The sequence below is a fragment of the Argiope bruennichi genome, chromosome 11 (assembly GCF_947563725.1).
Source record: "Argiope bruennichi chromosome 11, qqArgBrue1.1, whole genome shotgun sequence".
NCBI classification, from domain to species: domain Eukaryota; kingdom Metazoa; phylum Arthropoda; class Arachnida; order Araneae; family Araneidae; genus Argiope; species Argiope bruennichi.
The window spans coordinates 59,346,789-59,374,162 of record NC_079161.1 but is presented as its reverse complement, the minus strand read 5'-3'; positions in this window follow the sequence as shown (position 1 = coordinate 59,374,162).

Genomic DNA, 27,374 nt, shown 5'->3' with positions numbered 1-27,374 from the left:
CATCTAACATGTTCACTGAGGGTCAGATATAAGTCTAAAATAATTTTCCTCGACACTGAGGAGCCTTAAACTTGGAAATCCTCAGAATCTTTGTATCAAAACTTTTGACATCATAATATATATAGATAGTAAATAAATGAATAAAATTATTTCTACGACATTTCATAGATTTAATTTATTGTATGTTTCTCAGCTAACATGTCCACAGATTTTCAAACATAATGATCAGATGATTTTCCTCAATACTGCGAAGCCTTAAACTTGGAAATCCTTAGAATATTTATATCAAAATTTTTGAACATCATAATATATTCTCTTTACTAGCCTGAAATTAAATAATTTAACATTTAGTCAATTTTTAAATTATATATTTGATATAATCAAAAACATTAGATGCAATTCTTCAATGAAATATTTTTTTAAATAATATTTTTAGGATTCTGAAATTTTCTATGAATATGAAATTGAGAATACATATGAAATTGAGGATTCTCCGTAAGCCCATATCAAATTTAATTTTTGAATATTGAGCGAATAAGTCTAATCTCTTCCAATTTTACATTTAAAAATGTGTTACCGAAAATTATCCTTGTATCTTAAAATCTGTCATCATGAAGAAAAAAAACTTAAGAATCCGAGCAAACTAACAACATGTCTCCAAGTTTAAAAGATTCTTAAAATTCTTAATTCTTGTCAGAAGAATTTCGGGAGAATATTCTAGAAACTCGCAGAATCGTCTTTCTTTTTCTTCTCTCAACCGATTAAGTCACGCGAATTTTTGATATTCGCGTAATCCTTTCCTCTAAGTCATCTCTTCAAATTCATTAAACTGGACCTCCACTTTCAAAAGTTGCCTGCTAAGAACGGATTATTTTCCATTTACATCGCACAAAACTTTTGCCTCCTAAATAAGGCAAAGGAATTAATAATTGTAAACAAAAAAAAATTGCCTCCTGAAATAGCAGCATTCAGGCAGTCTAGCCGTTGAGATTAGTAATGAAGCTTGGGGGAAATAAACGGAATTTCCGTTCAGCAAATTGGAGTTAGGGAAAAAAAATCCCTCTCTCGTAAACTTTGCGACATCATTTTCCTGAGGTGATGATTGGAACTCCATTTTTATACTTTTAAAGGAAATGGTAATCTTCAAGATTGATGGGACTTTAATAATGCGAAGTATTTTTACAGAGGGAAAAGTAAAAAGAATATCCCCATCTTGGAAAATTTTAGCTACAGAAAAATGAAGGAAAGGGAGAATGAATGGTATTAAGATTTAATTCGTTTTATTATTTTTACCAGTTCCTTTACTTGGAGGGGAAAAGATTTTCACAAATGAGATTTCCAAGAAAGTAGTTTTAAATCTATTAGTTTTTTTCCCCCTTTTCTCTGAAAAGACAGAAGAATGATGTTAATTTAAGACATTTAGTTTAAATGTTATTTTGTTCCTATTGTAGTGGCTCGTTAGAACTGGAAAGATGGTGGATGTTTTTCTAGAAATTGGCGTATTTCTATTTAGAAGATGTTGCCTTTCGTATATGATATTAATTATTAACAATGTGTATTTCACGATAAAAAAAGTGTCATAAAGAATTTAATAGTTAACTTATATAAAATGTATTGTTTTTAAGGTCGGCGTCCTGGCTTAGGGGAAGGCATGGTTGCTCTTCCCCTGTGTTCTATCTGTGAGGTCTGTAAATGTCTCCCCCCTCCCCCCTGTAAAAAGGGGTTGTGCAAACGAGTGTGTGAGTGTCATCTTCATTTGAGCTAGAAGTCAGACTTCTGACCTCGGATGCTGAGGTGTCTTTACCCTCAGAAGCTACTGTAGCCCCTTTCCGTAGTAATGTGGGCGTGACATCATCATCATATTGTTTTTAAGGTGAGAGCTAGAATATCTCTGGGGTCCCATCTTCATAGATATAAGAATATGCGAAATTTTTAGAATACAATTCTGGATTTTACAGAACTTTATGACTGATCAATATTTTATTTATTAATTTTGATTATTTATTATTAATTAGTGTATTCGTGGGGAACATTTAAAAATTATTTATAAATAATTGAATTCTTCTCCCCATGTGAAAGTTATTTATTGATAGGCAGTGTCTCGATTTCGTGATCAAAAGATAATCGCATTCAGATTTTATAGGGCATATTTTGACCTTGCCGCACAAGGTATTAAGACTCGTTTATGTTTCTTGTTTACGAATTAAAGTGTGTGTTTGTATGACTTGCAAATATGTACTAAATTTCGATAATGAATAATCATTATGTAGAGACAATTATACAGAGACTTTTATTATTTGAATTATTTGTTTCAATTATTTATTATTAATTAAAGTGGGTGTTCCTGGGAAAACATTTAAAAATATTTGATAAAGAATTGAATTGTTTACAGCATGTAAAATGTATGGCATTAATGGACAGTGTCTCATCTTTGTGATCAGAAGATAAGAGCATTAAATTTTTATAGGGAAATTTGACCAATTCCTATATGATATTAAGACTCTTTTACGCTTTTTTTTATTGATTAAATTGTGTATTTATATAATTCAGAAGAATGTACTAAATTTTACAGACCCTTTCGACTTATTATTATTTGATTTATTTATTTCAATTTTTTATTATTAATTAAAGTAGGTTTTCGTAGAGAACATTTAAAAAATATTTTATAAAGAATTGAATTGTTTACAGAATGTAAAATTTGGTGCATTAATGGGAAGCACTGAAATAATACAGGGACATACTTATCTTCGTGATCAGAAAATAAACACATTCAGATTTTATTGGGCATATTTTGACCAAATCCTATAAGGTATTAAGACTGTTTATGATATTTTATTAACTAAAGTGTGCATTTGTGTGTGACTTAGAAAAATGTACTAAATTTTGAAAATGAAGTACTAAATTTTACAGAGCTTATTTGATTTACTTATTTCGATTATGTACTTTTAATTAAAGTGTGTATTCGTAGAGAACATTTAAAAATATTTTTTAAAAAATTGAATTGTTCAACATGTAAAATTTATTGCATTTATTGACAGCATTGAAATAATACAGCGTATTTGTAGAAAATATTTGAAAATAGTTCATAAGAATTGAATTGAATGGTAAACGGCGTGTTTAATTCATTATATTTATAGGCAGCATCGAAACAATATAATGTCTCATCTTCATGATCTGAAGATTAAGCATTTAGATTTTAAAAAACATTTTGACCTTCTCGGATATAGAATAAAGACCCATTTATAACTTTTATTAATTGTTTAAAGTGAGTATTTGCAGAAAATATTTGAAAAAAGTTCATAAGAATTGAATTGAATGGTAAACGGCGTGTTTAATTCATTATATTTATAGGCAGCATCGAAACAATATAATGTCTCATCTTCATGATCTGAAGATTAAGCATTTAGATTTTAAAAAACATTTCGACCTTCTCGGATATAGAATAAAGACCCATTTATAACTTTTATTAATTGTTTAAAGTGAGTATTTGCAGAAAATATTTGAAAAAAGTTCATAAGAATTGAATTGAATGGTAAACGGCGTGTTTAATTCATTATATTTATAGGCAGCATCGAAACAATATAATGTCTCATCTTCATGATCTGAAGATTAAGCATTTAGATTTTAAAAAACATTTTGACCTTCTCGGATATAGAATTAAGCCCTATTTATGACTTTTATTAATTGTTTAAAGTGAGTATTTGCAGAAATTATTTGAAAAAAGTTCATAAGAATTGAATTGAATGGTAAACGGCGTGTTTAATTCATTATATTTATAGGCAGCATCGAAACAATATAATGTCTCATCTTCATGATCTGAAGATTAAGCATTTAGATTTTAAAAAACATTTTGACCTTCTCGGATATAGAATAAAGACCCATTTATAACTTTTATTAATTGTTTAAAGTGAGTATTTGCAGAAAATATTTGAAAAAAGTTCATAAGAATTGAATTGAATGGTAAACGGCGTGTTTAATTCATTATATTTATAGGCAGCATCGAAACAATATAATGTCTCATCTTCATGATCTGAAGATTAAGCATTTAGATTTTAAAAAACATTTTGACCTTCTCGGATATAGAATAAAGACCCATTTATAACTTTTATTAATTGTTTAAAGTGAGTATTTGCAGAAAATATTTGAAAAAAGTTCATAAGAATTGAATTGAATGGTAAACGGCGTGTTTAATTCATTATATTTATAGGCAGCATCGAAACAATATAATGTCTCATCTTCATGATCTGAAGATTAAGCATTTAGATTTTAAAAAACATTTCGACCTTCTCGGATATAGAATAAAGACCCATTTATAACTTTTATTAATTGTTTAAAGTGAGTATTTGCAGAAAATATTTGAAAAAAGTTCATAAGAATTGAATTGAATGGTAAACGGCGTGTTTAATTCATTATATTTATAGGCAGCATCGAAACAATATAATGTCTCATCTTCATGATCTGAAGATTAAGCATTTAGATTTTAAAAAACATTTTGACCTTCTCGGATATAGAATTAAGCCCTATTTATGACTTTTATTAATTGTTTAAAGTGAGTATTTGCAGAAAATATTTGAAAAAAGTTCATAAGAATTGAATTGAATGGTAAACGGCGTGTTTAATTCATTATATTTATAGGCAGCATCGAAACAATATAATGTCTCATCTTCATGATCTGAAGATTAAGCATTTAGATTTTAAAAAACATTTTGACCTTCTCGGATATAGAATAAAGACCCATTTATAACTTTTATTAATTGTTTAAAGTGAGTATTTGCAGAAAATATTTGAAAAAAGTTCATAAGAATTGAATTGAATGGTAAACGGCGTGTTTAATTCATTATATTTATAGGCAGCCTCGAAACAATATAATGTCTCATCTTCATGATCTGAAGATTAAGCATTTAGATTTTAAAAAACATTTTGACCTTCTCGGATATAGAATAAAGACCCATTTATAACTTTTATTAATTGTTTAAAGTGAGTATTTGCAGAAAATATTTGAAAAAAGTTCATAAGAATTGAATTGAATGGTAAACGGCGTGTTTAATTCATTATATTTATAGGCAGCATCGAAACAATATAATGTCTCATCTTCATGATCTGAAGATTAAGCATTTAGATTTTAAAAAACATTTCGACCTTCTCGGATATAGAATAAAGACCCATTTATAACTTTTATTAATTGTTTAAAGTGAGTATTTGCAGAAAATATTTGAAAAAAGTTCATAAGAATTGAATTGAATGGTAAACGGCGTGTTTAATTCATTATATTTATAGGCAGCATCGAAACAATATAATGTCTCATCTTCATGATCTGAAGATTAAGCATTTAGATTTTAAAAAACATTTCGACCTTCTCGGATATAGAATTAAGCCCTATTTATGACTTTTATTAATTGTTTAAAGTGAGTATTTGCAGAAAATATTTGAAAATAGTTCATAAGAATTGAATTGAATGGTAAACGGCGTGTTTAATTCATTATATTTATAGGCAGCATCGAAACAATATAATGTCTCATCTTCATGATCTGAAGATTAAGCATTTAGATTTTAAAAAAACATTTCGACCTTCTCGGATATAGAATAAAGACCCATTTATAACTTTTATTAATTGTTTAAAGTGAGTATTTGCAGAAAATATTTGAAAAAAGTTCATAAGAATTGAATTGAATGGTAAACGGCGTGTTTAATTCATTATATTTATAGGCAGCATCGAAACAATATAATGTCTCATCTTCATGATCTGAAGATTAAGCATTTAGATTTTAAAAAACATTTCGACCTTCTCGGATATAGAATTAAGCCCTATTTATGACTTTTATTAATTGTTTAAAGTGAGTATTTGCAGAAAATATTTGAAAATAGTTCATAAGAATTGAATTGAATGGTAAACGGCGTGTTTAATTCATTATATTTATAGGCAGCATCGAAACAATATAATGTCTCATCTTCATGATCTGAAGATTAAGCATTTAGATTTTAAAAAAACATTTCGACCTTCTCGGATATAGAATAAAGACCCATTTATAACTTTTATTAATTGTTTAAAGTGAGTATTTGCAGAAAATATTTGAAAAAAGTTCATAAGAATTGAATTGAATGGTAAACGGCGTGTTTAATTCATTATATTTATAGGCAGCATCGAAACAATATAATGTCTCATCTTCATGATCTGAAGATTAAGCATTTAGATTTTAAAAAAACATTTCGACCTTCTCGGATATAGAATAAAGACCCATTTATAACTTTTATTAATTGTTTAAAGTGAGTATTTGCAGAAAATATTTGAAAAAAGTTCATAAGAATTGAATTGAATGGTAAACGGCGTGTTTAATTCATTATATTTATAGGCAGCATCGAAACAATATAATGTCTCATCTTCATGATCTGAAGATTAAGCATTTAGATTTTAAAAAACATTTCGACCTTCTCGGATATAGAATTAAGCCCTATTTATGACTTTTATTAATTGTTTAAAGTGAGTATTTGCAGAAAATATTTGAAAAAAGTTCATAAGAATTGAATTGAATGGTAAACGGCGTGTTTAATTCATTATATTTATAGGCAGCATCGAAACAATATAATGTCTCATCTTCATGATCTGAAGATTAAGCATTTAGATTTTAAAAAAACATTTCGACCTTCTCGGATATAGAATAAAGACCCATTTATAACTTTTATTAATTGTTTAAAGTGAGTATTTGCAGAAAATATTTGAAAAAAGTTCATAAGAATTGAATTGAATGGTAAACGGCGTGTTTAATTCATTATATTTATAGGCAGCATCGAAACAATATAATGTCTCATCTTCATGATCTGAAGATTAAGCATTTAGATTTTAAAAAACATTTTGACCTTCTCGGATATAGAATAAAGACCCATTTATAACTTTTATTAATTGTTTAAAGTGAGTATTTGCAGAAAATATTTGAAAAAAGTTCATAAGAATTGAATTGAATGGTAAACGGCGTGTTTAATTCATTATATTTATAGGCAGCATCGAAACAATATAATGTCTCATCTTCATGATCTGAAGATTAAGCATTTAGATTTTAAAAAACATTTCGATCTTCTCGGATATAGAATAAAGACCCATTTATAACTTTTATTAATTGTTTAAAGTGAGTATTTGCAGAAAATATTTGAAAAAAGTTCATAAGAATTGAATTGAATGGTAAACGGCGTGTTTAATTCATTATATTTATAGGCAGCATCGAAACAATATAATGTCTCATCTTCATGATCTGAAGATTAAGCATTTAGATTTTAAAAAACATTTTGACCTTCTCGGATATAGAATTAAGCCCTATTTATGACTTTTATTAATTGTTTAAAGTGAGTATTTGCAGAAAATATTTGAAAAAAGTTCATAAGAATTGAATTGAATGGTAAATGGCGTGTTTAATTCATTATATTTATAGGCAGCATCGAAACAATATAATGTCTCATCTTCATGATCTGAAGATTAAGCATTTAGATTTTAAAAAACATTTTGACCTTCTCGGATATAGAATAAAGACCCATTTATAACTTTTATTAATTGTTTAAAGTGAGTATTTGCAGAAAATATTTGAAAAAAGTTCATAAGAATTGAATTGAATGGTAAACGGCGTGTTTAATTCATTATATTTATAGGCAGCATCGAAACAATATAATGTCTCATCTTCATGATCTGAAGATTAAGCATTTAGATTTTAAAAAACATTTCGACCTTCTCGGATATAGAATTAAGCCCTATTTATGACTTTTATTAATTGTTTAAAGTGAGTATTTGCAGAAAATATTTGAAAATAGTTCATAAGAATTGAATTGAATGGTAAACGGCGTGTTTAATTCATTATATTTATAGGCAGCATCGAAACAATATAATGTCTCATCTTCATGATCTGAAGATTAAGCATTTAGATTTTAAAAAAACATTTCGACCTTCTCGGATATAGAATAAAGACCCATTTATAACTTTTATTAATTGTTTAAAGTGAGTATTTGCAGAAAATATTTGAAAAAAATTCATAAGAATTGAATTGAATGGTAAACGGCGTGTTTAATTCATTATATTTATAGGCAGCATCGAAACAATATAATGTCTCATCTTCATGATCTGAAGATTAAGCATTTAGATTTTAAAAAAACATTTCGACCTTCTCGGATATAGAATAAAGACCCATTTATAACTTTTATTAATTGTTTAAAGTGAGTATTTGCAGAAAATATTTGAAAAAAGTTCATAAGAATTGAATTGAATGGTAAACGGCGTGTTTAATTCATTATATTTATAGGCAGCATCGAAACAATATAATGTCTCATCTTCATGATCTGAAGATTAAGCATTTAGATTTTAAAAAACATTTCGACCTTCTCGGATATAGAATTAAGCCCTATTTATGACTTTTATTAATTGTTTAAAGTGAGTATTTGCAGAAAATATTTGAAAAAAGTTCATAAGAATTGAATTGAATGGTAAACGGCGTGTTTAATTCATTATATTTATAGGCAGCATCGAAACAATATAATGTCTCATCTTCATGATCTGAAGATTAAGCATTTAGATTTTAAAAAAACATTTCGACCTTCTCGGATATAGAATAAAGACCCATTTATAACTTTTATTAATTGTTTAAAGTGAGTATTTGCAGAAAATATTTGAAAAAAGTTCATAAGAATTGAATTGAATGGTAAACGGCGTGTTTAATTCATTATATTTATAGGCAGCATCGAAACAATATAATGTCTCATCTTCATGATCTGAAGATTAAGCATTTAGATTTTAAAAAACATTTTGACCTTCTCGGATATAGAATAAAGACCCATTTATAACTTTTATTAATTGTTTAAAGTGAGTATTTGCAGAAAATATTTGAAAAAAGTTCATAAGAATTGAATTGAATGGTAAACGGCGTGTTTAATTCATTATATTTATAGGCAGCATCGAAACAATATAATGTCTCATCTTCATGATCTGAAGATTAAGCATTTAGATTTTAAAAAACATTTCGACCTTCTCGGATATAGAATAAAGACCCATTTATAACTTTTATTAATTGTTTAAAGTGAGTATTTGCAGAAAATATTTGAAAAAAGTTCATAAGAATTGAATTGAATGGTAAACGGCGTGTTTAATTCATTATATTTATAGGCAGCATCGAAACAATATAATGTCTCATCTTCATGATCTGAAGATTAAGCATTTAGATTTTAAAAAACATTTTGACCTTCTCGGATATAGAATTAAGCCCTATTTATGACTTTTATTAATTGTTTAAAGTGAGTATTTGCAGAAAATATTTGAAAAAAGTTCATAAGAATTGAATTGAATGGTAAATGGCGTGTTTAATTCATTATATTTATAGGCAGCATCGAAACAATATAATGTCTCATCTTCATGATCTGAAGATTAAGCATTTAGATTTTAAAAAACATTTTGACCTTCTCGGATATAGAATAAAGACCCATTTATAACTTTTATTAATTGTTTAAAGTGAGTATTTGCAGAAAATATTTGAAAAAAGTTCATAAGAATTGAATTGAATGGTAAACGGCGTGTTTAATTCATTATATTTATAGGCAGCATCGAAACAATATAATGTCTCATCTTCATGATCTGAAGATTAAGCATTTAGATTTTAAAAAACATTTTGACCTTCTCGGATATAGAATAAAGACCCATTTATAACTTTTATTAATTGTTTAAAGTGAGTATTTGCAGAAAATATTTGAAAAAAGTTCATAAGAATTGAATTGAATGGTAAACGGCGTGTTTAATTCATTATATTTATAGGCAGCATCGAAACAATATAATGTCTCATCTTCATGATCTGAAGATTAAGCATTTAGATTTAAAAAAACATTTCGACCTTCTCGGATATAGAATTAAGCCCTATTTATGACTTTTATTAATTGTTTAAAGTGAGTATTTGCAGAAAATATTTGAAAATAGTTCATAAGAATTGAATTGAATGGTAAAAGGCGTGTTTAATTCATTACATTTATAGGCAGAATCGAAACAATATAATGTCTCATGTTCATGATCTGAAGATTAAGCATTTAGATTTTTAAAAAAACATTTCGACCTTCTCGGATATAGAATTAAGACCTATTTATGACTTTTATTAATTGTTTAAAGTGAGTATTTGCAAAAAATATTTGAAAATAGTTCATAAGAATTGAATTGAATGGTAAACGGCGTGTTTCATTCATTATATTTATAGGCAGCATCGAAACAATATAATGTCTCATCTTCATGATCTGAAGATTAAGCATTTAGATTTTAAAAAAACATTTCGACCTTCTCGGATATAGAATAAAGACCCATTTATAACTTTTATTAATTGTTTAAAGTGAGTATTTGCAGAAAATATTTGAAAAAAGTTCATAAGAATTGAATTGAATGGTAAACGGCGTGTTTAATTCATTATATTTATAGGCAGCATCGAAACAATATAATGTCTCATCTTCATGATCTGAAGATTAAGCATTTAGATTTTAAAAAACATTTCGACCTTCTCGGATATAGAATTAAGCCCTATTTATGACTTTTATTAATTGTTTAAAGTGAGTATTTGCAGAAAATATTTGAAAATAGTTCATAAGAATTGAATTGAATGGTAAACGGCGTGTTTAATTCATTATATTTATAGGCAGCATCGAAACAATATAATGTCTCATCTTCATGATCTGAAGATTAAGCATTTAGATTTTAAAAAAACATTTCGACCTTCTCGGATATAGAATAAAGACCCATTTATAACTTTTATTAATTGTTTAAAGTGAGTATTTGCAGAAAATATTTGAAAAAAGTTCATAAGAATTGAATTGAATGGTAAACGGCGTGTTTAATTCATTATATTTATAGGCAGCATCGAAACAATATAATGTCTCATCTTCATGATCTGAAGATTAAGCATTTAGATTTTAAAAAAACATTTCGACCTTCTCGGATATAGAATAAAGACCCATTTATAACTTTTATTAATTGTTTAAAGTGAGTATTTGCAGAAAATATTTGAAAAAAGTTCATAAGAATTGAATTGAATGGTAAACGGCGTGTTTAATTCATTATATTTATAGGCAGCATCGAAACAATATAATGTCTCATCTTCATGATCTGAAGATTAAGCATTTAGATTTTAAAAAACATTTCGACCTTCTCGGATATAGAATTAAGCCCTATTTATGACTTTTATTAATTGTTTAAAGTGAGTATTTGCAGAAAATATTTGAAAATAGTTCATAAGAATTGAATTGAATGGTAAACGGCGTGTTTAATTCATTATATTTATAGGCAGCATCGAAACAATATAATGTCTCATCTTCATGATCTGAAGATTAAGCATTTAGATTTTAAAAAAACATTTCGACCTTCTCGGATATAGAATAAAGACCCATTTATAACTTTTATTAATTGTTTAAAGTGAGTATTTGCAGAAAATATTTGAAAAAAGTTCATAAGAATTGAATTGAATGGTAAACGGCGTGTTTAATTCATTATATTTATAGGCAGCATCGAAACAATATAATGTCTCATCTTCATGATCTGAAGATTAAGCATTTAGATTTTAAAAAACCTTTCGACCTTCTCGGATATAGAATTAAGCCCTATTTATGACTTTTATTAATTGTTTAAAGTGAGTATTTGCAGAAAATATTTGAAAATAGTTCATAAGAATTGAATTGAATGGTAAACGGCGTGTTTAATTCATTATATTTATAGGCAGCATCGAAACAATATAATGTCTCATCTTCATGATCTGAAGATTAAGCATTTAGATTTTAAAAAACATTTTGACCTTCTCGGATATAGAATAAAGACCCATTTATAACTTTTATTAATTGTTTAAAGTGAGTATTTGCAGAAAATATTTGAAAAAAGTTCATAAGAATTGAATTGAATGGTAAACGGCGTGTTTAATTCATTATATTTATAGGCAGCATCGAAACAATATAATGTCTCATCTTCATGATCTGAAGATTAAGCATTTAGATTTAAAAAAACATTTCGACCTTCTCGGATATAGAATTAAGCCCTATTTATGACTTTTATTAATTGTTTAAAGTGAGTATTTGCAGAAAATATTTGAAAATAGTTCATAAGAATTGAATTGAATGGTAAAAGGCGTGTTTAATTCATTACATTTATAGGCAGAATCGAAACAATATAATGTCTCATGTTCATGATCTGAAGATTAAGCATTTAGATTTTTAAAAAAACATTTCGACCTTCTCGGATATAGAATTAAGACCTATTTATGACTTTTATTAATTGTTTAAAGTGAGTATTTGCAAAAAATATTTGAAAATAGTTCATAAGAATTGAATTGAATGGTAAACGGCGTGTTTAATTCATTATATTTATAGGCAGCATCGAAACAATATAATGTCTCATCTTCATGATCTGAAGATTAAGCATTTAGATTTTAAAAAAACATTTCGACCTTCTCGGATATAGAATTAAGACCTATTTATGACTTTTATTAATTGTTTAAAGTGAGTATTTCCAGAAAATATTTGAAAATAGTTCGTGAAAATGGAATTGAATGGTAAACAGCGTATGTGATTCTTTGAATCAATGGGCAGCATTAAAAAAAATATAATGCCTCATCTTCTTGGTCAGAAGATCGCACTTCTAGACTTAATAAAGCATTTTGACTGTCTCGTATAAAATGATACTACTCGAATATGATATAATTTATTAATAAAGATGTATGTTTAAAAACACTTACTAATAGTTTTTAAAATACTGAATTGTTAATTGCGAAAATGATTGCATATAAAGGTATTGGAATTGCATGGAATTTTATCCTCATTTGTAGAAGATACCACATTCAGTCGTGATTTTACTTACCATTTTAACTCTCTCATGTATAATATTAGCAATAATTATTAATTAAAATATGCATTAGTAGAAAATATTTTAAAATATTTTACAAAGAACTGAATGATTAATAGCGAAGCTCGGTGGCATAGTGAACACCCAACGCACTGGTCCGAGGTTCGATCCTCGATCTGGACAAGATCGACTCAGCCTTTCCTCCCTTCAGTAGGTCGATAAACTGAGGAACAAGCAGGTTTGAGAACCGACCACCTTTATGTAACCACCTAACCGGGACATATGCCTAGCACCCTATTGCCTTAAGTCAAGAAAGCAGGTATGTGCACTGTTGGCCTTGGCACACATGACCTGTCGTGCAACTGAGTTTAGTTTAGTTTAAAATTTTTAATACCAAGTAAAATTCTTTACATCTAGTAAAATATTGAAATTACAAGATGTCTCATCTCCATGTGCAGATTTCGAATTCGTGTCTAGATTTCGCAGAACATTTCAACTGTCTCGTATAGTGGTTAAATCCCGTATATGATATTAAATATGAATTAAAATTAGCATTGGATGAAAACCCTTGAAAGTCCTTCATAAGGATTTTTATATAGAATAGAATGGGAATATATAGACATATAGAAAGCATTAGAACAGAATGGGAATATATAGACATATAGAAAGCACTAGAACAGAATGTGAATACATAGACATATAGAAAGCACTAGAACAGAATGGGAATACATAGACATATAGAAAGCAATAGAACAGAATGGGAATACATAGACATATAGAAAGCAATAGAATAGAATGGGAATATATAGACATATAGAAAGCACTAGAACAAAATGGGGTCCATCTACGTATGAGGATATTAGACTGTTTTGACTTTCTCATTTATGGTATTAAAACCCACGTATGGTAGTAATTATTAATCATCGTGCGAAGTTCAAGAAAATAGTAATATATTAATTCTAATTTAAGAAAGATAAAGGAAAGATAGGAAAGCTTTAATTAACCTAGAACCAAACTCACAATTATAATAAATTTTTATATTGATGTATGGAATACTTATTTTTTTTCTGTAATACTCATTGCGTTTTTATAGCCATCACCTTTAGTTTTCTGCTCCTCATGCTTTATGATTTTTGTTTTGTACTCCAGATTTTTAATTTAAAAAAAATTGCTTGATTTTTATGCCGAGGAAAGATTTTTATGAAACTTTCCTCGGTTTTTTACTTTTATTTCCTTTAAAACTTTAATCCATATTCATTGGGGATAAAAAAAAAAGACATAAAACATGCACTCTAATAATACAATTTGCATGTTTACCGCTAAACCAAATAACCTTGGTTTCTCTAACAACTATAATTTAAATAAATATATTAAAAAATTATAGAATAAAATGACCTATTAATATTTCAAAAGATAAATACTCTAATATGCATATAAATTTTATATTTAATATATTTTTAGAATATTAAATAATTCTATTTCTCATCGCTAAATTCGTATTCTAAAAATAAAATTTCTAACGTTTTCTTTTCATAATACTTTTAATTTATTACTTCAATCAAAATTCGATTTAAAACGTGAATAATGAAATTGGACCCCAAAACTATAAACACTTTTTATTCTAAGTGAAATAGATCGCATTTAATTTCAATCACATTTATGTTTTAACTTTTAACGGATATCCATGAATTTGTATTATATGATTAAATTGATGCATCACTTAAGTTATTTACCCTGTAGTTTGGGTTTCGATAAAAATTATTTCCTGGTTTTTATTTTTCTAATAAAATGGTTCTTAAAAGGGTTTTTCTTATAGTTTTATTGCTTTTTTTTATAAATATTTTATTACTGTTCATAATTTATTCTACACATATTATTAAATATACATATTTCAATAATTTTCAATTTGATTTCTATATCATGCTACATTTATGCATTGATTTTTCTATGTATTAAGTGACAAATAAAGTTTCTATAATTATGAAATTATTCTATTGTCATCGGGAACCTATGACTGTATAAAATTTAAGAATTCTAGCATATGAGTAAGTAAATAAAAATACTGATTACAAAATTTCATTTTTATTTAAAGAAATATATAATAAGTATTTCTTATAATAAGAAATGCTAACCTTTATAACATTTGCCAGCACATAAACGTATCACTGTATAAGAAACTATTACATAAATACTTAAAAAATTACTATTCAAATGAAATTTTTCATATAATTTATTTGAAAACATTAAATATCTTCTTATATACATTCCCCAAATCATCCATTTTAAGTGTGTAAATTTAGATCTTTTTTCAAAAAAATGGCCATAATACATTAGCTTTATCTTCACGTGCTTTCCATGAAAATATGCATTAATACATAGGAAAAACGAGCCAAAAAGCAAACTTCAGTTCCCACTTAACAGCCAATTTATCCGTACCTGAAAAAAAAAAACTATTTCGAGTAAAAAAATTGAATCATGAACCCACATAATATGCATTAAATTCTACACTCATGTATTTCCCTCAATTTTTCCGACGAGCCCAACCCAGTGTAAATATTATTATTTTCTCCCTAGAGTTGACATTCTATAATTGATTGGAACGAGTACTGTCCCGTACTCCGATAACAATGAATTATTCATCGGAGTTTTGTCAGAGGCTAACTATATTACCTCGTCTATCGAAGTTTGCTTTTTTTTTTCTTTCTTTTTTCGATGGAGATTCCTCTGTATAAAATTATGGCCATCTATTTTGAAGCTAGTGAGCGCGGCTGATAAATAAACTTCAAGATGATATTTCATTTTTAGGGATTTTTTTCCCCTCCCAAAGGGAATCTTGGGTTCGGAATATGAGTTATGATCTTCTGGAGAGGTCTGGACGGTTCACTTCTTATATTAGGGGAAAATTTGATTTTCTGGGCTATGACTGTAATAGAAAGGATAAAAGATTGGTCTGAGGGTATAGTGGGAAATGAGTGGTTAGTTATTTGGAGTATTAAGGCGACGCATTTCCGTAAATGTTCTTAAAAAAAAAAAAGAAGGGGTCATATGACGAATAAATATTAAGTCGTCTCAAAATATTTACGAAAAGGTAATAACAATAAAAATTAATTAATTTCAAGAATTTATTTTTAAAACTTTTAGAAGATAATATTCTTTTTCACATTTTTTTCAAAAATAATGAGCAAAGGAATGTCTAAATTTGAAATAAATTAGCATAAAGAGGTTATAAAAATATTCATATTGAAGAGGAATTTAATTTTCAATTTTATTGTACTATTTTTTTTTATAATTTTTAATGCTGCCAACACATTATTTTTTCCCCTTCAAATCGTTTCAGTCACATTGTCTGTGTAGCGAATGTAAAAAGAAGAAAAAAAAAAAAAAAAAAAAAAAAAAAAAAAATCTGCAACATCTACTATTGTTCTTTCAGTGTGATTCAATAACATTTTTATTTTTTCTTCACATTGATTGGAACACATAACTATTTTTTTTTCAAATTAATTCGAGCATATTGTTGCTATACTCTGTTTGACAGATTATGTGTAATGTATAAGAAAAATATTCAGATGAGCATATTATTTTTCTTACCCTTTTACACCATGCAGTCTTACTAGGTAGACCCTTGAAATGAAATCCGTTCGATGCCCACACTCATCAAAGCTGGCATCAGCAATAAAAGAAACATCCTTCAAAACTTTTAAGCTGATAATCAGAGCTCTTACGTCAGAACTCCACCCCCAAGAGGTACTGATCATTTCTATGAGTAATAGAAGAGTCCGGCAATCACCAACACGAAATCTACGAAGACAATCTCCTATTCCCAGTAAAGTACTGACACTGCACTTCAGAAGTGGGTCAATGGTCAGTCAGATCTTTTATCCCACTGGTAAGTATCATCGCACTGGCCCTGTTGGTGAAAGATAGGGAATGGGAGAAGGGGGTGTTTCTATTGTCTGGGTGAATTAAATGTGCTGACCATGCCTGTCATCGAATTTCAGATTTTCCAGAATCCTTGAATGTCGTTTGCATGGTAGGAAAGAGGTTTGCCCAGATCTCAAATTTTAGTTGGAGAACAATTGCGAATTTGGTAATTTTTTTCTTCTTTAATTATTTTGATGTATCCTTCTTTCCTCTTTCGGAAAAGTTTCTTTCTGTTTGATATAAAAAAAGTAAAAAGAGAGCTTATTTATTGTCCGTCTATTCTCAGAAAAATTAAATATCGAATGGCATTAGATCGGGTTTGTAAGTAGGATATGTAAAAAAAAAAAAATCATTTTTGAGTTGTGTTTTTGGGCGAACTATAATTACGACTTGTGAAGTCCAACTATATTAAAAATCAGTAGATCTTGTCCAGCGGCTCTGTAGCAGCATCGAAGCTTTAAAATTTCTCCGCCTCTTTTATCTGTATCATTATCAAATACACATATCGGAACTTCTGATTCAGTGTCAAATAAATCATCGAGGAACTTTTTTTAATATCGAGTGATTAATTTATCGGTGTGAGAATAAACTTAAGCAAAATATTAAAATATTTATGCTGATTCATTATATTTTCTTTTCATGAACCAAATCGAAGATTATTGCTAATATTTTCTTCACATTTTTTAAAAAAATTTGTTCTTGAAATTGCTTTTTTACCCCCCCCCCCTTTTTTTGTTAATTACTATTTATTTCAATCCGATTTTATATATAAAATTTTGTACATTATTTACATTTCTTCTTATGTTCAACTCTAAAAAAGGCTGAAAAGTAATTTTTGTGAATAATTTTTATTTGTATAATCATGAGCGTTATGCATGGATATACAGGGTGGTCAAAAAAAACTTCCCCTATATGTGAAACCCTAGCGGCCTATCCGCTCAACCAATTGAACCAAAATTTCAGACATGGTTGTTTGAAGGTATGCGCTGGAGATTGTGATGATTCTAAACAACACAGGGTTCACGGTTACGGTTACAGTGAGAGAATTTTGAAATTTTCGAATGGCAACACCCACTTTTTCCTTGCGCAAATTGATCAGCGTATTGAAAAACCACAAATGGCGTTGGAACGATTAGCGTGTGACGAAAATTGCCGCCGTAAAGCATATGCAAAGAAGAGCATTATAAAGGACTAATGACAACACAGAGAGGAAAGAGAATAAAAGTTTTTATTGGAATGGAAAGTTATAATTACAGGTTTTGAACGTGCTCATCTTCGCAGGCGACAACGCATTGCATTCGAGAGATTGTGGACAACAATGCCGAACGTCACATGAAAAGAGGAATCTGCATAACTTCACGTGTTATCGCATCTTGCAATTCTGACACAGTTGCAGAATTCCGTTATTCCTGAATTGCAGCAACGAAATGTCATTAGGGACATTGTATGGATGCAAGATGGGGCTCCTCCATACGTCGCCCAATGTGTTCCAGTGCTGCAACAACACTTTGCTGATAGAGTCATCTCTAGTAACTTTGCAGTTTTGTGGCCACCGCGATCCCCCGACTCATTCCTATGGATTTCTGGTTCTGGGGTTATCTGAAATCTAAGGTGTATACGCCTGGTCCACGAGATGAGTCAGAATTGCAAGATACCATAACACGTGAAGTTATGCAGATTCCTCCTGGAAAAAGTGGGTGCTGCTATTCGAAAATTTCAAAATTCTCTCACTGTAACCGTAACCGTGAACCCTGTGTTGTTTAAAATCCTCACAATCTCCAGCGCATACCTTCAAACAACCATGTCTGAAATTTTGGTTCAATTGGTTGAGCGGATAGGCCGCTAGGGTTTCATATATAGGGGAAGTTTTTTTTTTACCATCCTGTATATATATATATATATATATATATATATATATATATATATATATAAGCACTGTGCCAATGCACATGAGACTTTCTATTGCATCATTCGTTAATTAATCTTTGACAATCATATCCTAGATATTATTAATAATGTAAATATCCCACCCATACGACACATCTTGTAGTGCTCTGAGTATTTCAATCTAATATCTGCCATTGATAGATTGGGCAGAAACGACGAAGTATTTTATTTTTTATGAGTTACCTAGAATACCTGGAAGGCGATATATCATCGGAATTCGCCTTTTTTTAAAAAAAAGTCTGATTATGTTCGAAGTTTAAAAATCTGCCCCAACAATCTCCATGCAATTTAAAAATCATAATAATGAATCTGACCTCCAAATGTAGAAAAAAGAAGAATCCGTGCATATAATTTGTCATTTTTTCAGATTCATTTATTCATGAATCTATTGTTATATTTTGCATTTATTTTTTAGAAAAATGACATTTCATATTTATTTCATTTGCAATAATATTTGACTTATTTTTTAATTTGAAAACTTTTGTCAATGTGATAGCAACTCCTTTATAAAAGCTAATTTTTCCCCATGCAAGCGTAATGTTCTCGTGCGGGTTAATTTTTTTTCTTTTCGTGCGAGTTAAATTGCTGATAAATATGGTTAAATTATTTTTAAAAAAAACAATCAAAAATATATATTTAGTTTGTTTGTTAAAACATTAGTATCATCCAAAATATAATTATTTAATCTACAATATTGTTATATTTACGTTTGTAATTCAAAATTTTATGTAAATAGCAACGTTGTTATTTATTTATTTTTTAGTTTAGCGAAAGTTGCAACGCTGTAAATAATTCATAAATAAAAAGATGTCGATTTAAAAAATGGTTTTTAGCTTTTTGCTATTGTTAAAAATATCTTCTTTATTGTGTAGAATCTGGGATTCAAATAAAATGACTGACATTAGCAATCAGATAATACAAAACATAAACTTTATTTTGAGATAGATAACTTACGAGTTTTTTTGTGACTGTCTAGTAAACAACAATTTCGATTGTACGTTATAGTATCCCTATTCATATTATATTTGTAAACATTTATGTTGTATTTACTGCTCGAATGTAAATATAACAATCCTTGCCAAAACTTATTTATTTCAAAAAACATGTTTTAGAAAATTTAGCAATACTTATCCTCACTCAAAATTTATCTTCAAACTAACTGTTTAAACTAGAAAAAGCCTCTATTATGAAATGCACAAAACCCATAGTATAACCAAATAGATAGATAAATAAATAAATAGCAAAATATGTAACTGGTAAAGACACATGCGAAAAAGGTACATTATTTATACAATAAAATATTTATGGTAAAAAAAAAAAAAAAAAACGACAACAACCAGGCAATAGCAGTTTAGGCCTAACGCTGTCGTAAATATGGAACAAAATTTCAGACAGAACTTGATTTGAATAGACTCACGCAAAAGTGCTGTAAACTGCGGTAAAATGTAGCTTTTTTGAGCTTAAATTCTGCAGCTGACGCTACAGCAACGTGAAGTTTCATGCTTTCATATGAATAAAAGATACCTTACGAAGTTTGGTCTCGACGTGCGTCTCTTGAATTAGGGGAGATTTTTTTCCCCATAGTTATTGTTTCCTTACGGTGGCAACGGTAAACAGAAGGAAATGGTGTTCCGCGAAATTATGCTGCTTGGGCGTTCCGAGTAATTTGTTGTTATTCATTTTTCGTTTGGAAATGAACGAGGTGTTTTGTTTTCAAAAGCAGATTGCGTAGAATGTTTTAATTAAAGAGATGAAAATTTGTATTGAGGGAATGAAAAGAATCATTAGGGGAAACTGAGGCAGATGTTACTTAGTTATTTATTTTCTTTTTTGAATATCAGCATTCGACAAAGTAACAATTTTTACTATCGAAAAGGGATTCCTAGAATTTTTCTCTTTGAGTTTGACAACTGGTATTATTCTTTTAGTACGTTTTGTTAGAGTATTTCGCAAGATTTCACATATTCAACCGAGTTTATCCACGTGATACTTAACATGAAATGTTGGCACAAAATATGATAAAAAGTGGCAAAGACTCAAGCCTGTAATCTACACATAGTAACATGAAAACATTTTAGGCTTGTTAACTCAGTCTTACATTATTTTTAATTTTAATGACTATTATTTTTTTTTAAATTTACTTTAATTAATACTTTGTAAACAAAAAAATATATTTCTTTTGATCATCAAATTGCACTCGCACATTAAATCTGGCAACTAACACAGCAAAAATTACTATTGCACAATACACTTAAAATTTAACTGAAATAGAAGGGAAAATGCACTGTTATATAGTTGGTATCAATAAAAAGCTTATTTTTTTAATTTTAAAATGGTGTAAAAATAGCTCTTATGCTATAATATGCTCCGACGTTATGAGAAAATCTTCTAAATTTCCTATTAATTTTTAATTAAAAAATTATATAAAATGTACAAAAAATCCCCCTTAAAGATCACCTAGCACCCTAAAAGTGCAAATTACGGATATTTACCACAAAAATCACAGATACTATTCAACCTATAAGCATTAACAAATATTTTGAATCGTTATTTTTCGAAATTAAAACCATAATTTTTAATTCTGGGCCTTATTTTGAAATTTATCAGCTCGAATTATAAATTATACAATCGTTCCATGAGATAATGAAGTTTAAAAAATTAATCTTTATTACAGGTAATCTGAAATACACCAACCAAAGTATTAAAAAAATGTTAGTTTACTTTATATTACTTCATTAACGTTCCAAAGATAGCACACATTTAATTTATTCTTATTTTAAATTAATTCACATGTTATTATTAGTGAACAGTTATTAATCACAAAAGGTTTTCACTCTAGAAAATAATTAAGAAAACACTTCTCTATAAAAAATATTTTATAATATAATTGTCCAACACTTTTTTTTTTTTTTTGCATATAAATCTAAAAATTATTTACTTGAAGTGTGCTTTTCTATTAAAATCTAATAACTAATTTATTAAAAATATTATGATGAAAATCAGTTTTTAAATTTTAAATAGGCTTTGTACAAAAGTCTTTTTATTGTATAAAAGCCCCTAAAATAGTTAACGAACAATCTTAGTTCGATTTTTTATTAAGTACAACATTATTATAAGAATTTGAAAAAGAATATTTTGAATAAAATGATTTTATTAGATACCTATATTTGATATTATATAGTTAATTATCGCTTATATTACTAATCAGATAAATTCTTTATAGGATCTCACAATAGGATATTTGCAGAGACTGCATTAGAGATATTAAAATATTTTTAAAGATTCATCTTTAAAATGCCTTATGAGCATTATTTTTTCCTCTATGAAATAATATTCTAAGAAACATTTTGAAACTTTTAAAACTCTGCCTACAATTTCACAATCAGTTTATCGTCCCCTATGAACTTGTACCCTATTTCGAAATGCATATCTTTTCTTATCAACACCTGCAGTTTCCGAATAAACCCACCAAAATAAAATATTACACAATGCACACTTGTATGAGACACCATATCTCTGCAATCCTTTTAAAAACCAATCCAATGCGGGTACCTAAAAACTGAACACGAATTCCTAATCCACTTTTTTTTAAACTTTTTTTTTTATGAAATCACGCCGTCTGGAACATTTGCAAATTCTAAAACTCCCTACTCCATGAAAATACGTTTATGTATATAAAGAAGATCGAAACAGAAATCCCCCTATTAGCAATGATTGCGATATACGATCTCTTGCCCTGATTTTTCCCCTATGTATAAGATCTTATCCTATGAAAAAGGAATAAAAAATGTCGGATCCCATTTCAGAATGGGTAGGTTTGAGTTGAACTTTGAGGCAGGTGGATATAGAAGCTTGCACAATATCTAAAAGAGTTTTTTTTTTTTTTTTTTTTTAATGTTGGAATTCGAATAAATGACTGTTTGGAGAAATGGTGCAGAGGTCTTTTGTTGAATGTCTGACAGAGAAAGTAATTGGAATTTCTCTATGCGCGCTACTAGCGGGATTTTACTTTGTAGTTTCGAGTTTTTGTTTATATTTTTTGACTTATTGGAAATTCAGATATGAGTGAAATGAATAATACTCAGGAGTGCTACGTATGTTTAGGTCACTAATTACAATTTATTTAGGCGGTAAAAAAGAATTCGAACGCATCTGAATTGTTATATTATAGTTGGCTACGAATAAATAAATAGGTTATTGCTATTTAATTGAATGTTAACTAAATAATTTCGATTCTTTACATATTTTCAATAAGAATTTGATTAATTTGTTTTACCACATTGAATGCCACAGTCAATTGGGAAATATTTCCAAGGATGATTTTTAGGAATCGAAATTGTAATATTAGAGTTGACTACGAATAAATTAATAAGTTAATATTATTTGTTCATTAACTGACCGATACTTTACAGATTTTCAATAAGAATTTGATTAATTAGTTTAAATACATTGCATGCGTCTGTCTATTGGGAAATATTTCCAAGGATGATTTTTCGACATCTAAATTGTAATATTAGAGTTGGCTACGAATAAATTTCTAGGTTAATGCTATTTGTTAATTAACTGAATTTCGATACTTTACAGATTTTCAATAAGAATTTGATTAATTTGTTTTACCACATTGCATGCCACAATCAATTGGGAAATATTTCCAAGGGTGGTTTTTAGGAATCTAAATTGTAATATAAGATTTGGCCACGAACAAATTATTAGGTTAATGCTATTTGTTAATTAATTGAATTTCGATTCTTTACAGATTTTCATGAGAATTTGATAAATTAATTTTAACACATTGTATGCCACTGCCCATTGGGAAATATTTCCAAGGATGATTTTTAGGCATCTAAATTGTAATATAAGATTTGGCCACGAATAAATTAATAAGTTAATGTTATTTGTTCATTAACTGACTTTCGATACTTTACATATTTTCTTTAAGAATTTGATTAATTAGTTTAAATACATTGAATGTCTCTGTCTGTTGGGAAATATTTCCAAGGATAATTTTTAAGCATCTAAATTTCAATATAAGAGTTGGCTACGGTTAATAGGTAAATGCTAATAGGTAAATTAATAGGTTAATGCTATTTGTTAATAAACTGTATTTCGAATCTTTACAGATTTTCATGAGAATTTGATTAATTAGTTTTAACACATTGTATGCCACTGTCCATTGGGAAACATTTCCAAGGATGATTTTTACGCAATTCACAATCATTTGGCATCAAACATAGTGTGTGATGCATGATTTGATAATATTTTTTTTTTAATTTTATCAACTTATTTTGCTGTTAATTATAGAATAGCGATGTGACGCTTACGTATTTTATTATTTTATGATAAAACCGCGCTTGTAAGGTATTTGTTAACAGTCATAACATCAAACACCCATAAAAAATGCATTGTAGTATCACTTTGTATAATGCAATGTGTTTATGAAGAAAAAAATGGGTGCGATGCGGCATTTTGGGAAGCGCCATCATCTCGTACACAAATGCGTTACATGACACGCAATAAACATATTAAAATATAATTAAACTATATAATTCATCAAGGCATTCTTATAAGCAACCACCTGTCAGTGGTATTCATATAGTTCGAACAGATTAGTGTCATCTGAAAATTTTATTAAATATTTGTTAAAATGCTTTAATTAAATATATAAATAAAATTTTAGTTGATGATTTAATTAAATATTAAAATAACATGATTAAAAGGCAAAATTAAATTTTAATAGGTATATAATCGAAATTATTTTAAAATGCTTACTTCGCTCTGGTCGCTAGAAATAAAAATATTGTGAATATTTATGTCGCTTAAATTCAGGAAGCATGTAGAGATGCATTAAAAGAATTAGCAAATATTTTTTCTTTGCTTCGTATACTAAACCAAAGACCTTAATCTATCCAAAATGTGTTAATATAACCTCTAATAAATGCGTTATCCTCCACTGCTGCGCATGAAAATGTGGGCCTCGGGCAAGAACATGAATGCCACGAGTGCTCTGATTTTTAATTTTAGTTCCCTCATTTGAGAATCTACGTTTCGTAGCATTTTAAAGTTCACTGAATATGAATTTTGGAAACTTTTTTTACAACTGATTGATATCAGAATTTTATTCAGAACTCTTTCAGTAAAAAAATCAGATGAAAAATTTTATTTATTAAAATCATTGCATTTTTTGTGTTATCATTTTTCTTTGCATGCTCATATACATTTCAACACATAGTCATCGTCCTTGATATATTTAGTTCAAAATTTTATAAGAGCCAAATTTCTACAGCAAATTGTAACCATCTAATTTGGTAAATTTTATTTTAATTTCCGCTAGAATTCAGACAACTAGACAGATATAGGTCCTATGAACTTATTTACTTCAAAACTCGATAGAAATCGACGCATATTTCCATAACTATCACATGCCACATTTCCAAGGCCGAATTCAAGTTTAGTTATACTAATATCCCGTTTTGAGGCAACACTTGGGCTATTTTGGGACGGACCTCAGAACTTACAACCGCGGTCGGTTATGACAAGGACGACACCTGAGATGGCACTCTTCTTTCCAAGCTTTCACACTACCTCATCAGGAAGGCATTCAGCCCTGACGGATTTGGCGTGCACCAAGTCAGCTTATGCGACATTTAATTTTTTCGGTGGTAACGGGTCTCGAACTTGAAATTCTCCTCCTCCAAAGCCGATACTTTACCACCAGGCCGCCACGACCCCATGCGTTTTTGGTTAATATGCTCAAAGATGGACAGGCATAAATCCGAAAAGTGTACTTTTAGAACTCAGGAAGATTTGAAATGAGGAGACTTGAAGAAATTCATGGAATTTCGAAAATTGAAGAGTTTTCAAGATCAAGTTATAAGTAAAAATCTATAAACCCATACTCTTGATATCGAAAACTATCAAATGCCCAATATGCATTTTATTTGGGTTATTATTTAATAAGCTACGCAATAGACATCGTATTAATATAAATTTCTTCTGCGAACAGATGTTCGCCAGTAAAAGCATAAATTTATTAGTTAAGCTATATATTCATCCCATGAAGGGATAGTTAAGCCTTAACAGCATCATTTTCTATAATATATTGAATTAATGATAGCGTTCTTTTCTTTCTTAAAAAATTTTGCTTAATGGGTTTTTCTTTTTAATTGAATTTATTAGCGGTAGTTATAGAAGGTACAAAATTCACATGTATCTTTAATGTGGCTGTATTTTATATTTTTTCTCAGTATTTCGAACACAATTTTCTTTATTTTAGATTTTTTTTTCTTTAGCAAGGCATTGATTTTTCATAAGTTTTATAGGAGTGTGATTATTTCTTCTGAAATGTAATGAAAAAACACGCGCTCTTTAATCTAATATATAAAAAGGAATTTTTATTTGTTCGTATTTTATGCGCTGTCGTACTGTTCATCCGATGGCGATAAAACTTTGCCAACTTATTGCTTATACTTTCGCGAAGGTTTTAGACGTAGTATAATTATTATATATAATATATAAAAATGAATTTTTGTTTGTTCGTATTTTATGCGCTGCCGTACCGTTCATCCGATTACGATAAAACTTTGCCAACTTATTGCTTATACTTTCGCGAAGGTTTTAGACGTAGTATAATTATTATATATAATATATAAAAATGAATTTTTGTGTGTCCGTATTTTATGCGCTGCCGTACTGTTCATCCGATTGCGATAAAACTTTGCCAACTTATTGCTTGCACTTGCGCGAAGGTTTTAGGCGTAGTATAATTATTATATATAATATATAAAAATGAATTTTTGTTTGTTCGTATTTTATGCGCTGTCGTACCGTTCATCCGATTGCGATAAAACTTTGCCAACTTATTGCTTATACTTGCGCGAAGGTTTTAGGCGTAGTATAATTATTATGTATAATATATAAAAATGAATTTTTGTTTGTTCGTATTTTATGCGCTGTCGTACCGTTCATCCGATTGCGATAAAACTTTGCCAACTTATTGCTTGCACTTGCGCGAAAGTTATAGGCATAGTACAATTATTAACATTTATTACAAACAAATCGTTTCATACGTTTCTATTATTGAATATTATTTTAGAATTGACAATTGACAAGACAAATAGTAAACGGCAAACGGCGTAAGTCATTCGGAGTTAATTGCACATATATCAAACAAAACAAAATTATTATCGTCGGTGCCAAACAATGGGAGTAAAATGGAAACGAAAATATATTGTTGAAACGCTATTTTTTTTTCTCTCTCTCTCTTCGTTAATGAATAGTCATCTACACAAGATAGTGTCATTCAACGGAACTCAATATTTTGGCTGCGTCGAAACGCTCATATGATTCAAAAATTATCTCATACGTACAAAATAGAATTATTTATTAACGATGCCGATTAAGGTAAGTTATATATAATGGAAATTTCCCAATGCGAACAATATTTTTTCTGTTTATTCAGTGAATCAACAAACAATATTTAGATTATAAAAGCGTTGATTGTTTTGTCAAAAAATATGTGTCCCAAACGTTCGTCACTTATTAGATCTACCAGCTAAGCAATGTAGGAATAAGCCAATTCGAGCTTCTCAAACAAATGAGTAATAAAAAGCGAGATATAAAGCAGATCGTGTACGAATTGCAAATTCACGTGCTTTAGAATTTCTAGATCAATATTCGACAA